This window comes from Camellia sinensis, chromosome 8, assembly GCF_055761805.1.
Source record: "Camellia sinensis isolate YWXY chromosome 8, ASM5576180v1, whole genome shotgun sequence".
Lineage (NCBI taxonomy): Eukaryota > Viridiplantae > Streptophyta > Magnoliopsida > Ericales > Theaceae > Camellia > Camellia sinensis.
The window spans coordinates 159,529,598-159,541,629 of NC_138968.1; positions in this window are offsets into that span (position 1 = coordinate 159,529,598).

The following is a 12,032-nucleotide window of genomic DNA, read 5'->3' on the forward strand; positions in this document are numbered from 1 at the left end:
GGATCGTGTAATGCAAGTTTGTTTTGTAGATTTCCAAGAAACAGCAACGCCCTCCAAAGTAAAGACATATCCACTAGTGGATTTTGAATCTTTAGTATCGAATATACAATTGGCATCACAATAGCCTTCTAGTACTTCAGGATATCGAGTAAAGTTCAAACCAATATTACAGGTAAATCTTACATATCTAAGAACTCGAATGATCGCTTTCTGATGGCCTTCTCTAGGGTTACTAGCGTACCTACTCAATTTACTAGTTGCATAAGCTATATCAGGATGAGTGCAATTCATTAGGTACATTAGGTTTCCAATGATTTAGGAATATTTTAACTGAGACACAGTATCACCTTTATTTTTCGATAAATAAAAACTAATGTCTACATGTGTTCTTGTTACATTCATATTATCATGACCCAAACCCGCCCCTATAGGTTTAGAATCGTAACCGGCCAGTAATTTTGGGATTACCAAAGGCCTCTGAGACAGATTAACATAATATTAGGGGCTAGTGGAAGCAAATAGCAAATATACAACATCCATTGAGCTGTGCAGACTTATATGAGACAAAAAAAATTTAAACTTTCCATTAATACATTTACACATCATCATATATATATAAGCTAGACAAAAAGGGACTTAGCCCTATTTACATAATAAACAAAAACTTGTTTAACCAATCAAGAAAACAAAACTTAAACTTTAATTACATAGCCATAACCACTTGACATATCCAAAACCTCCACGAGAGACACATAGGTTGGCTAACAAAAACAAATTCTAGGTAGACGCCTTTAAGCCTGGTCACGCGCCTGATCACCTACATACATAAATAATACAGTGAGTTTGAGCGTAGTGAATAATAACAAAGTAAAGGGTTTCAATGAATGATGTCCCATATCAGCTTCAGAAAATAGATTTATATTTATTTCAGAAATAGAAGTAGATCTATATTCGTAATCTTGTCCAAATCATATACAGAAATTAGAGTTCATGCTTAATCATACGTGGTACATCCATTAACGCTAACAGAATAGATACAGAACAGATGGTGGTTATGAGTAACCAGTTCCATAAAAAAACCTCCGAATCCGAGTAACAGATAACAGATATGCTGAGCTCCATGATGGAGCCTTTGGTATGGGTAACAGATAACAGATATAATAAGTTCTATAATGGAACCTCCGATATCAGGTAACAGCTAACAGATATGTTGAACTCCATGATGGAGCCTTCGGTATGGGTAACAAATAACAAATATAATAAGTTCTATAATGGAACCTCCGACACCGAGTAACAACTAACAAATATCACATGATGCTAAGGATGCCACGAATACATGTCAGAAATTGGACAATCATTCATTGTACAGAGCATATCATTTCAGAAAATAGATCTTAATTCATCATACAGAAAATAAATAAAGTTGAACATAACTTTACTAAGTTATTACTCACAAATAGCTACAGGAGCAGATCAGACAGATTAGACAGATCAGGTAGACAATAGCGCGTGACCTACACAAACACATAACATATACACATTGAAACACAATATTACTTCCTTGATCAAACTTGACTTTTCTTGTCTTTTTCTATCTAAATAATCTGAAGTTCTACTACGCTTATTCCTTCTCATTCAAATGAACTGGGTTCTTATTTCATATATTCTTTCATTACTAAGTCCTTCTTTTCCAAATAGACCGATCTTTTACTTGACTTGTTAAACAATTACTACTAGATCAATGATTCATTCTTTAACTAACTAATTTATGTTGATTGGTAACTTATTAATCTTTATTGAGTCATAAATCATGTCTAGAATGCTTTGGGAAGAGATGAGAATACAAATATGAACTAAATGCAGTTTTTCCAAATATGTTGAAAATAGTTGTTTGCTCGAGCGGTCTGTAAAAGACTATAAAAGTACTGGAAGCCTTCAATATGCGCTCGAGCTACAATTAGTCCGCTCGAGTAGTCTGTAAAATTCTAGAATTCCAAACTTCTCAAAAATGGCTTCCAAACCCATTTTCAATTTTTAAATCCATACATATCTTGATCAAAACCATGAAAATACTTTAGAAAATATAAACACTTATTTATTCATAAATTATTTGCTCAAAATCTTGAATCATAATAATTAATTTATTTAAATCAAAACTTTACTTAATTTCAAAATCAAAGCCCATGAACTCATGATTTTCGAAACTTCTTTTTCAAAATCAAATGTATAAATAGAATATCAAAATTTGTAGAATTTGTTCATGCATGTAGGAACTAGACTCAAACTCATGTAAGATATTCAAAAGCAAATCCAAAATAATTAGCTTCCATAATCATGAACATGCATGTAACTCATTTTATGTTCAAAACCCAATTTCTTTCTAATTTCATGAATTTAATCTCAATTCCTTCTCAATCTCAAGTATTATAGGATGATTCTACGAAATCAAACCAAAAATAATTAATTTCTAAATTAACTCTCATAAACTTGATCTTTGCTCCAATTCATCATTTTCTTGTCAATTTCTTTCTGATCCCATAAAATTGATTTCTAACTCTTTTCTATTCCCTTTAAATTATGAAATTGAAATTATAAAACTCTTAGAAAAGTATTTGCATGTGTGAAATTATAATCAAAATCAAACCATTTACATCAAAATCCCTTTAATTCAAAAATCAAACTCATAATGTTCATGAATTCATAATTTACCAAAACATGTTCTTATACCCAAACTATTCATGAGAGACAACACAAATTAAACTCACTTGATAAATTTTCCAAATTAATTTCTTAGTTCTTGACCTTAATTAAATTACATACACTTGCATTCCATTTCTTCTTGATTTTCAAAATATGAAATTAAACATGTGAGCTGTGAATTTTTTCTGAAAACATGCAAGATATATACTCTTTTGTGTGCAAGACCTTCAAACCTAAGTTCAAAAATGATGAAACAAGAGACATGCAACCTTGGATATGAACTTAGTTTACAATTCATCATCTTCTTGACATTTCTTAACAAATTTCATGTAATTAATCCCAATTACTACTTTATTTTAGTTGATAGATTATTAATCTACAAGAATTTGAGCTTAAACTTTCTTACCAAAAGTCTTAATTTGTTGAAATTCCTTGGGTTCCTTCTTTGCTTCCTTTTTCTTATTCTTCTTAGACTCTTGAATCCAATTTCCAGCACAAGCCTCTCTCTCTCTCTCTCTCTCTCTCTCTCTCTCTCTCTCTCTCTCTCTCTCTCTCTCTCTCTCTCTCTCTCTCTCTCTCTCTCCAGCACAAGAATACAAACATATTGAGCTCACTTCTCTCATTTACATATAACACATATACATAACTCTCACTCCAACACGTGCACACACACCTCACATATTGAGGCTCCAACACAACACTAGGCACTATAATAATGTGCCAACACACTCTTATAAGAATTAGCACAACTTCACAATTAATCACACCACATGGGTAAACTTAGCTTGTCTCTTGATCACACAATTAACTCAGCTAAATTGTGTTTTGTCTTAATTAATTTTGATTAGCACATAACTTAATTAATCATACTAATCACAAACCCACATAATTTAATTAGTCTAATTGACTTCCATTAGAGTCCAATTAATTATATTTAATTTCTCTCAATCTGAATCAGATTTTTAATCGAACTCCCAAAAGGCTCCAAATATCAAATTAAACTTATCACTATTCTTAATTTCGGTTTCTCACATCATTAAGGCCTTCAATTTCAGATCAAACTCAAAATCTTCGTCAATAGATTACATACTCAAATTGGACATTTCAAAAGTAAATTTAATTCATAGTAATTATAGTTCCCAATTCTCATCACCACCTCATAACTTAATTAATTTAATTAACTCAATTCGAACCCAATTAATCAAATCTCAATTTTACTAAACTGAATCGAATATTTAATTAAACTCTCATATGGCCCGATACTCAAAATTAAAATAATTTAATTCACCAACTATACTTTCTTGAGCCATTTAGGCTTTCAATTTCAAATTCCAAAATAAATCCTCAATAGAATCATATACGAATCAATCTCCATAATTTTGTAAATCTCGGATTAAATTAGAATAATTGGCAATTAAATTTCAAATCTCCTTAATTAATTAAGTGCTAATCATCATACGTGGTGGGGTCATCACACATATCATCTTTGATATATTTACCAAGAATTTTCTCAATATAATGAGATTGAGATAATACATATCCATCAGATGTTTTAGTAATTTTCATTCCTAATATTACATCTGCGACTCCCATATCTTTCATATCAAATCTTTTGTTCAGCATTTGCTTGGTTGATTTGATCATGTTTTGACTGCTTCTGATGATAAGCATGTCATCCACATAAAGACAAATGATGACATAACCTTTGTCAGTGTTTTTAACATAGACGCATTTATCACATTCGTTTATCTAAAACCCATTAGTAAGCATAACGTGATCAAATTTTGCATGCCATTGCTTAGGAGCTTGTTTTAATCCATAAGGAGATTTTATAAGCCGACAAACTTTATTTTCTTGCCCTGGCACTACAACCCCTTCAGGTTGCTCCATATAGATCTCTTCATTTAGATCACCATTTAAGAAAATTGTCTTAACATCCATTTGATGTATCTTTAAATTATACAACGCTGCTATAACAATAAGTATGCGGATGGATGTTATTCTTGTCATATGGGAATATATGTCAAAATAATTCAGACTTTTCTTTTGTCTGTAACCTTTTACCACAAGCCTTACTTTATACTTGTCTATTGAACCGCCTGCTTTCATTTTTCTCTTGAATATCCATTTATACCCAAGAGGTTTAGAACCAGGTGGAAGATCCACCAATTCCCAAGTGTGATTTTACATAATAGATTCAATTTCATTATTAACAGCCTCTTTCCACAAAGGTGCTTCAGGACCTGACATTACTTCCTTAAAGCTCTGAGACTCATTTTCTAACAGGTATGTTAGAAAATCTGGACCAAAAGATTTTGATATTTTTGCTCTCTTACTTTGTCTTTGTTCATCATCAGTTAAATCCTGTTGGTCGAGACCATTACTAGTCTCTTGCGCTTGATTGTCATTAGTCTCTTGACTTTGTGTACAGTCATAAGTTTTTTTTTGTGAACTTAATTCATATCCTTTCTTGTAAGAAAAAAACATGTTCAAAAAACACAACATTCCTTGACTCTATAATAGTGTTCACATGTGTATCAGGTATTTCTGATTTATAAGTCAGACACCAATATGCACTACTACTATGCGCATAACCAATAAACACACAATCTACTGTTTTTTATCCTATCTTAGTCTTTTTCGGAATAAGAACTTCTACATATGCCAAACACCCCCACACTTTTAAGCATTTGTAGGACAGTGGTCGACCTTTCCATAATTCATAAGAAGTGTTGTTAGTTTTCTTATGAGGTATTCTATTTAGAACATAATTAGCAGACAATATTGCTTCCCCCCACAAGTTCTGCAATAAGCCTGAACTTAGTAACATGGCATTCATCATTTCTTTAAGGGTTCTATTCTTCCTTTCAGCAATTCCATTTTGCTATGAAGAATAGGGTGCTATAGTTTGGTGAATAATGCCATGTTGCGCACAAAATTCATTCAAAGGTGCATCATATTCACCACCCCTGTCACTTCTAACCATTTGGATGGTTTTACCAAGTTGATTTTTAACTTCAGTTTTATAGAGTTTAAACATTTCCAAGACTTCATCTTTACTTCTAAGTAAATATACATAACAATATTTTGTGCCATCATTGATAAATGTTATGAAATACTTTTTGCCTCCTTTAGTTTAAACAAATTTAAAATCACATACATCAGTATGAATTAATTCTAGAGGTTCAATTTTTGTTTCAACCGATTTAAATGGAGTCTTAGTTAGTTTTGCTTCTACACATATCTCACATTTGTTATTAGGATCAATTTCAAACTTTGGTATATAATCTAAACCAATTAGTCTACGCAAAGCATCAAAATTCACATGTCCTAATCTACCATGCCATAAATTTGACTCAAGAATATAAGCAAAAGATGTGTTATTCTTGTTCATAGCAGATTTTGGTACAACAGTCATTATATTCAATTTGAAGAGACCATCACTTACGTATCCCTTACCCACATACATACCACTCTTTGTTAATACAAATTTGTCAGACTCAAATATAAGCCTAAAACCATTCTTACTTAACAAAGAACCAAAAACTAAATTCTTCCGGATGTCTGGTACATGCAATACGTTGTTGAGGATAAGTTCCCTCACAATGTCATCTTTAAGACAACTTTCCATTGTCCAGCCACAGCAGAAGTAGATGAGTTTCCCGTGAATAGTCGCTCACCATTTGCAGCCTCATTATAAGTAGTGAACATCTTCCTGTCCGCGCAAATGTGTCAAGTAACTCTAGTGTCAACCCATCATTCCTTGGAATTTCCAACCAAATTAGTCTCAGGCACCACAGCAGAGAGATTGATGTCATTTACCCCATCAGAGATGTAATCTAGTTCTATCACATTGGCTTAATTGGTAGTCTTCTTGCTTGTACTTCCGCGATTATTTTTTGGGCAGCGGCAATCAGAAGTACGATGTCCAGTCTTGCCACAGTTATAGCATTTTTCTTTGAACTTTTTATTGCCATTGTTGTTGCCTTGTTTAGGACCATCTCCAGCAAACTTCCTCTTATTGTTATGTGGTTTGGGTACTTGTTCCACTACATTAGCCTTAGACTCAATGAGATTTATACCATTCCTCTTTTCAGCCTTACGGTTATCTTCCTCAATTCTTATTCTTATAATAAGTTCATCCATGGTCATCTCTTTGCGTTTATATCTTAAATAATTTTTGAAATCTTTCTAAGCCGGTGGTAATGTTTCCACTAATGCAGTGACTTGGAAAGACTCACTAAGAGACATACCTTCAGCATGAATATCATGCAAAATTAATTGAAAACTCTGAACTTGAGAAATTACCATTTGGGAGTCTATCATAACAAAGTCCAAAAATTTACCAACAATAAATTTCTTTGTGCCGGCATCATCTGTCTTGTATTTTTTCTCCAAAGAATCCCACAATTCTTTTGCTGTTTTTAGAGGACTGTAAACATTATACAGCATGTTATCTAGGCCATTGAGGATGTAATTTCTGCAAAGAAAATTAGAATGATTCCAAGCATCCACCGCGGCAACTTGCCGATCACTTTCACCCTCTTTAAGCACTAAAGCCTCTTCACGGAGAAACCAGGCAAGATTAAGAGTTGTAAGATAGAATAACATTTTTTGCTACCGTCTCTTAAGCTCGGTGTCATTAAATTTTTCTGATTTTTCTCCATGATTTATTGGAACTTAAACATGGTTTTGGATAGGGATCGAAGTCATTGTAACAATCGGAATTGTAGTACCACTTTCAATTGCAGTAGCCATAATATCTGATTACAAAAATCAAAAAAAACCAACACCAAAACACAAATTAATTTTCTAGTTACTAAAGCTAAAAAATAAGTTATAACACAAAATAATTTTATTTTTCTAGTTACTAAAGCTAGAAAAATAAAATACAACACAATAATTTTCTTGTTACAAAAACTAAAAAATTATTTTATTGGATTCAAATAAAACAGGCTTATAAAATGAAGTTTTTATTAATCCAATGAAGATTTATTAAAGAAACAGGTTTTGTCTTAAGATTATTAGACAATCTTCAAAGTATTCAAAAAAAGAAGTAAAGAAAGGAGAAAGAATGTTTAATTACAAAAATAAAAACAGTATATAAAAAAATAAAGCAACTGATTCTTATTTTGTGACAAAAACAAAATCAAAATCTGAAAAAGAAAAATTAATAAAACAGAAAAGTAAACTAATTACTTACCTTATTATTTTCTCGAACAAAATTTTGATCAACTTCAGTGTTTAATATTGTATCCTTAAGATAGATTTGTCCTCTCCTCGGTACTTTCAGATTATGGACGTCTATCTCCCAAGATAAAATGATCAACAACGAATAATAGCAGCACAACAAACTATTCGCACAATGAATACACTTTGCGTTTATACACTTTCTCACATGAAAAATAAATGTAGCAAAATGCAGAGGCCAATGATAGAATTAAGGACGAAAAATTGAGTGAAAATTCAAATGAGGGACTTTTCTATTTATAGGTGCACTGGTGGCTTTTCAAATTTGATTCCAACAGCTAACAAACCTATTTGAACAGGTTTGGTACCTGTTTGGTACTGTTTGAACGGGGAAGGAACCTACTCGGTTTGAATTTGAATAAATAAAATTCAAATATTTTTGGCCTAAAAAGATAAGCATTGGGTCGAACAAGCCCAACCCAACCTCACATCACACACTCGCGCCCAAACCTAGGCCCAGCCCAGCCCAGTCTGCCCAACCGACCAGATAGCGGCAGCAAATAGGTATGTGTGTTTGCTTTGGGTCCAATGGGTCTAGCCCATTTTGCCCATAACCTCACCCTTCCACAAAACTTCGGTACCTCTTGGGGCCCTCCCCAAGTTGCAAGCCTAAGGCTTATAAACCCACATCAAGTTAGCCTAGCCAAGTAATATGGGAGAAGCTTTCCTCCTCCTTTTTTGAGAAGCTTTCCTCCTGCTTTGGGTCCAATGGGTCTAGCCCATTTCCATGGAGCTTACTTTGGCTTCAATTTCCCATTTACCTGATAATGGTTTTATACAACCAAATATACAATGTGAATCGTTACGTAGCAAAGAACGCGTTGCCACATAGACCTGCCAACTCTGGCGCATGGGTCCTCCTAAAATTTATACTAAAGTTTAGAAAAAATCTATTTTTTTTTTCCAAACCATTTCTTACAACATCACCACTGCCCTTCCTCCACCTTACCCCGTCTCCGATCTAGCTCTTTCTTCTCTTTTCTCTCTTCTCTTTTCTCTGATCTATCTCTCTTCTCTTTGTTTTCTTTGATCTGAACTACCATCACCACCGCCTATTCCTCTACCTTATGTTCCGACTGGCAGATCTAGTTGACCACGGCAAATCTAAACCCTAGCCATGTCGGCACCACAGCAGTGACAGTTGACAAAAAAACGCTCAAGCAACCATGTCGTTAGTAGAGAGGACAACGTCGTCCCCGCTACTGCAACACCACCACCTTTTTGTCGCACCGAAAAAAGTCCAATTAATCGAAAAAAATCTCCTTGGTTGGGCGATCGCGACGGTGTTTCGAGTGTTGTTATTGATATCATGACCAAGGATTTGTATGATAAGATCAGTTCTTGGATGTAGATGATGGGCCGTGGAAGTAGGACTGAAGGGTAAGATACGAAGGGAACAAGTACAATTCGAAGAAATTGAAGGTTTTCGTGGTCCCTCATTCACATAATGATTCGGGTTGAAAGCTCACTATTGAGGAGTATTATGATCGTCAGTCGTGGCATATTCTTGATTCCATCGTCGAAATGCTTTCGAAAGTGATCTGTGTTTGAAATGTTGTTTATTGATCTGAATTCAGTTGGGTTCTGTTTGTGAATTGTGTTTAATTAGTTAGCAGTTGTTTATTGATCTTAATTTTATTGGGATTCCCCGTCATGCCGTACATGTAGTCGCGGTTCATTTATTCCATGGCTCTCTCTCTCTCCCTACATTATGTGTGATGAGAAAGAAGCTGAGCTGCTAATATTCTTCATCTCTCTCTCTGTTTTCAACCGGTGCTTGTGTTTGGTGCTACAATGGAGGAAGATTTATTCTCTCTTACTCTGTTTTGAAATGTGTAGTTTTACGGTTTCCATCAAAAATTTGAACAGATTAGTCCATCAGGTGCACAAAAATTTGAACAAATTAGTCTAATAGACAAAAAAAATAAATAAATAAGCTTGAAATTTTGACCAATAGATACAAATTTGAACACATAGGTTAAAAAAAAAAAAAAGTTAACAGATAAAAAAAAAATACACAAATAAAAATTTGAATAGAAAAAAAATTCAACAAATATGTTTAAAAATTCAACAAATAGATGTAAAAATTGAATAGATAGTCAAGAATTTGAACAGATAGAAAATATTTGAACAGATAGTGAAAAATTATGTTCAAATTTTTTACAGATAGGAAAAAAAATTTGAACAAATAGTCAACAGATAACTTAAGGGGTAAAATAGAAAACAAAATATCTTTCAAAACAAATGAAAAAAACTTCTTACCAAAACAAAGAGTGGATCTCTCACCAACAAAAAATATTCACTTGACCTAATGCATTATACTCTCCTTAGATTTGATTTATCACCAATTTGCTATTTATTTAATGGGTAAATTACAAATATATCCTATAAGATTTGCTTAAAGTACACATTGACAATTACGTGACATAAAAAATATTTTATTATATCACACTTTTGAGAAATAAATTCTAATATAATAATATATTTTTTATTTTATGTGACAGTTATTGTAACATTTTTAATCTAATTTGAACAGAAGTTAGTTTTAAAAATAAAGTGGGAAAAACTTAAAAAATGAAGGACTAAAGTAAGTAAAAACAAACTTTAAAGGCTAAAGTGAGAAAATGACCAAACATAAGAGAAGCAAAGTGTAATTTACCCTTGTATATTTTGAAAATAGTTTTACAGTTTTGCAATGGGAATTTTGTAATTTAGAATTCTGTGAAATTTTTTATTTTTATTTTTTATAATTGAATAGATAGGTGTAAGAGAAAATGTAATTGATTGGGCCAGTTTCATCCTAACAAAGATCAAGAAATTAATATCTAAATTCAACAGAAAAAGCTCCAAGGATGAGATGAAAACTGAAATGAAGATCAGACCATACCACCTCCATTTCTCTTTTGTCCTACTTTTGATGGTTTTCTTCCATCTCTCTTCAATGATCTTTAGGGGCTGCAATTCCACCATTGCCAAATGCTTAGCAGATGATGGAGGAGAAGAAGAAGAAGAAGAAGAGTTCTTGATGGAATTAGGGATGACTAGAAGGTTTCTTGTTTATAACTAATAGCAAATTTCGTACAAGGGTCTACAGAAGCGTACGGTATGTAATACAAAACTACACGGCGATAATATCGGGCGCGCCAATAAGGATAGTCAGCCTTGTATCACCTACAATCGATGCAAACACAGTCCCAGATGAATTCATAAAGTCAAAATCACGTGATTCATGGAACGTTGTGAGTGATTTGGACAATGTAGAATGGGGAATTTCATGCCTTTTGTTCTTCTTGATTGATTTTTCTTGTTTTGTGATCATATATAGTGTGTATGCCTTTAAATAACATTGTGATTAAATGTCACAATCATCTTTGTTATTATCCCCTATTGTAGCATTGATTCGATTAAGAAGCATATATATAAATGTTCTACATCTTTCTTTGATAACTTTTATTCCTTGATCTTGGAAATTATTGTTGTACAAATTGTGTAAATCAAACAAAATAAATAGATTCATATTGAACAACCACTTTGAGTTTCAGAACAAGAACATACTAGAATTTACAAAAATTTATAATAAAATAAAACTAGTAAAAGGAAGCAAACCGAAGCATGTGTAATACCACAGTTTCTTTAAAACAGATTCACCGCCTCCCGATGGATGCTAAAGGTATGCCGGCGCCTATCTCTCAAGATACGATGGTCGAAACCAGCTAATGCAGAAGCACCTTCCGAATAGTTTCGGCGAACTTGATAATGGTTGCACTCTCTCTAACAAGAACCAAAAAGGGGACTAACAAAAGAAGATAGGAAATTTTTCTTTAGTGTAAAAAATCATCTCCAATTTTTTTTTTTTTAATCTCAAAACAACATCTCCATTTTCCATCAAAAATCTCTCTTAAACTCTTCTTCTTAAGTTGGAGGGAAAAGGCCTTTTTTATACTTGTAGGGAAGAGGTCTTAGCCATAAAGGCTATCATAAAACTTAGCATCAATGGCCATCAACTCTAGCCTTTAGAGCTGAAGTTACAAAGGTGTAAAACTCCCATGTGCATAATGATCATCAGCTCTATCATCAAAATA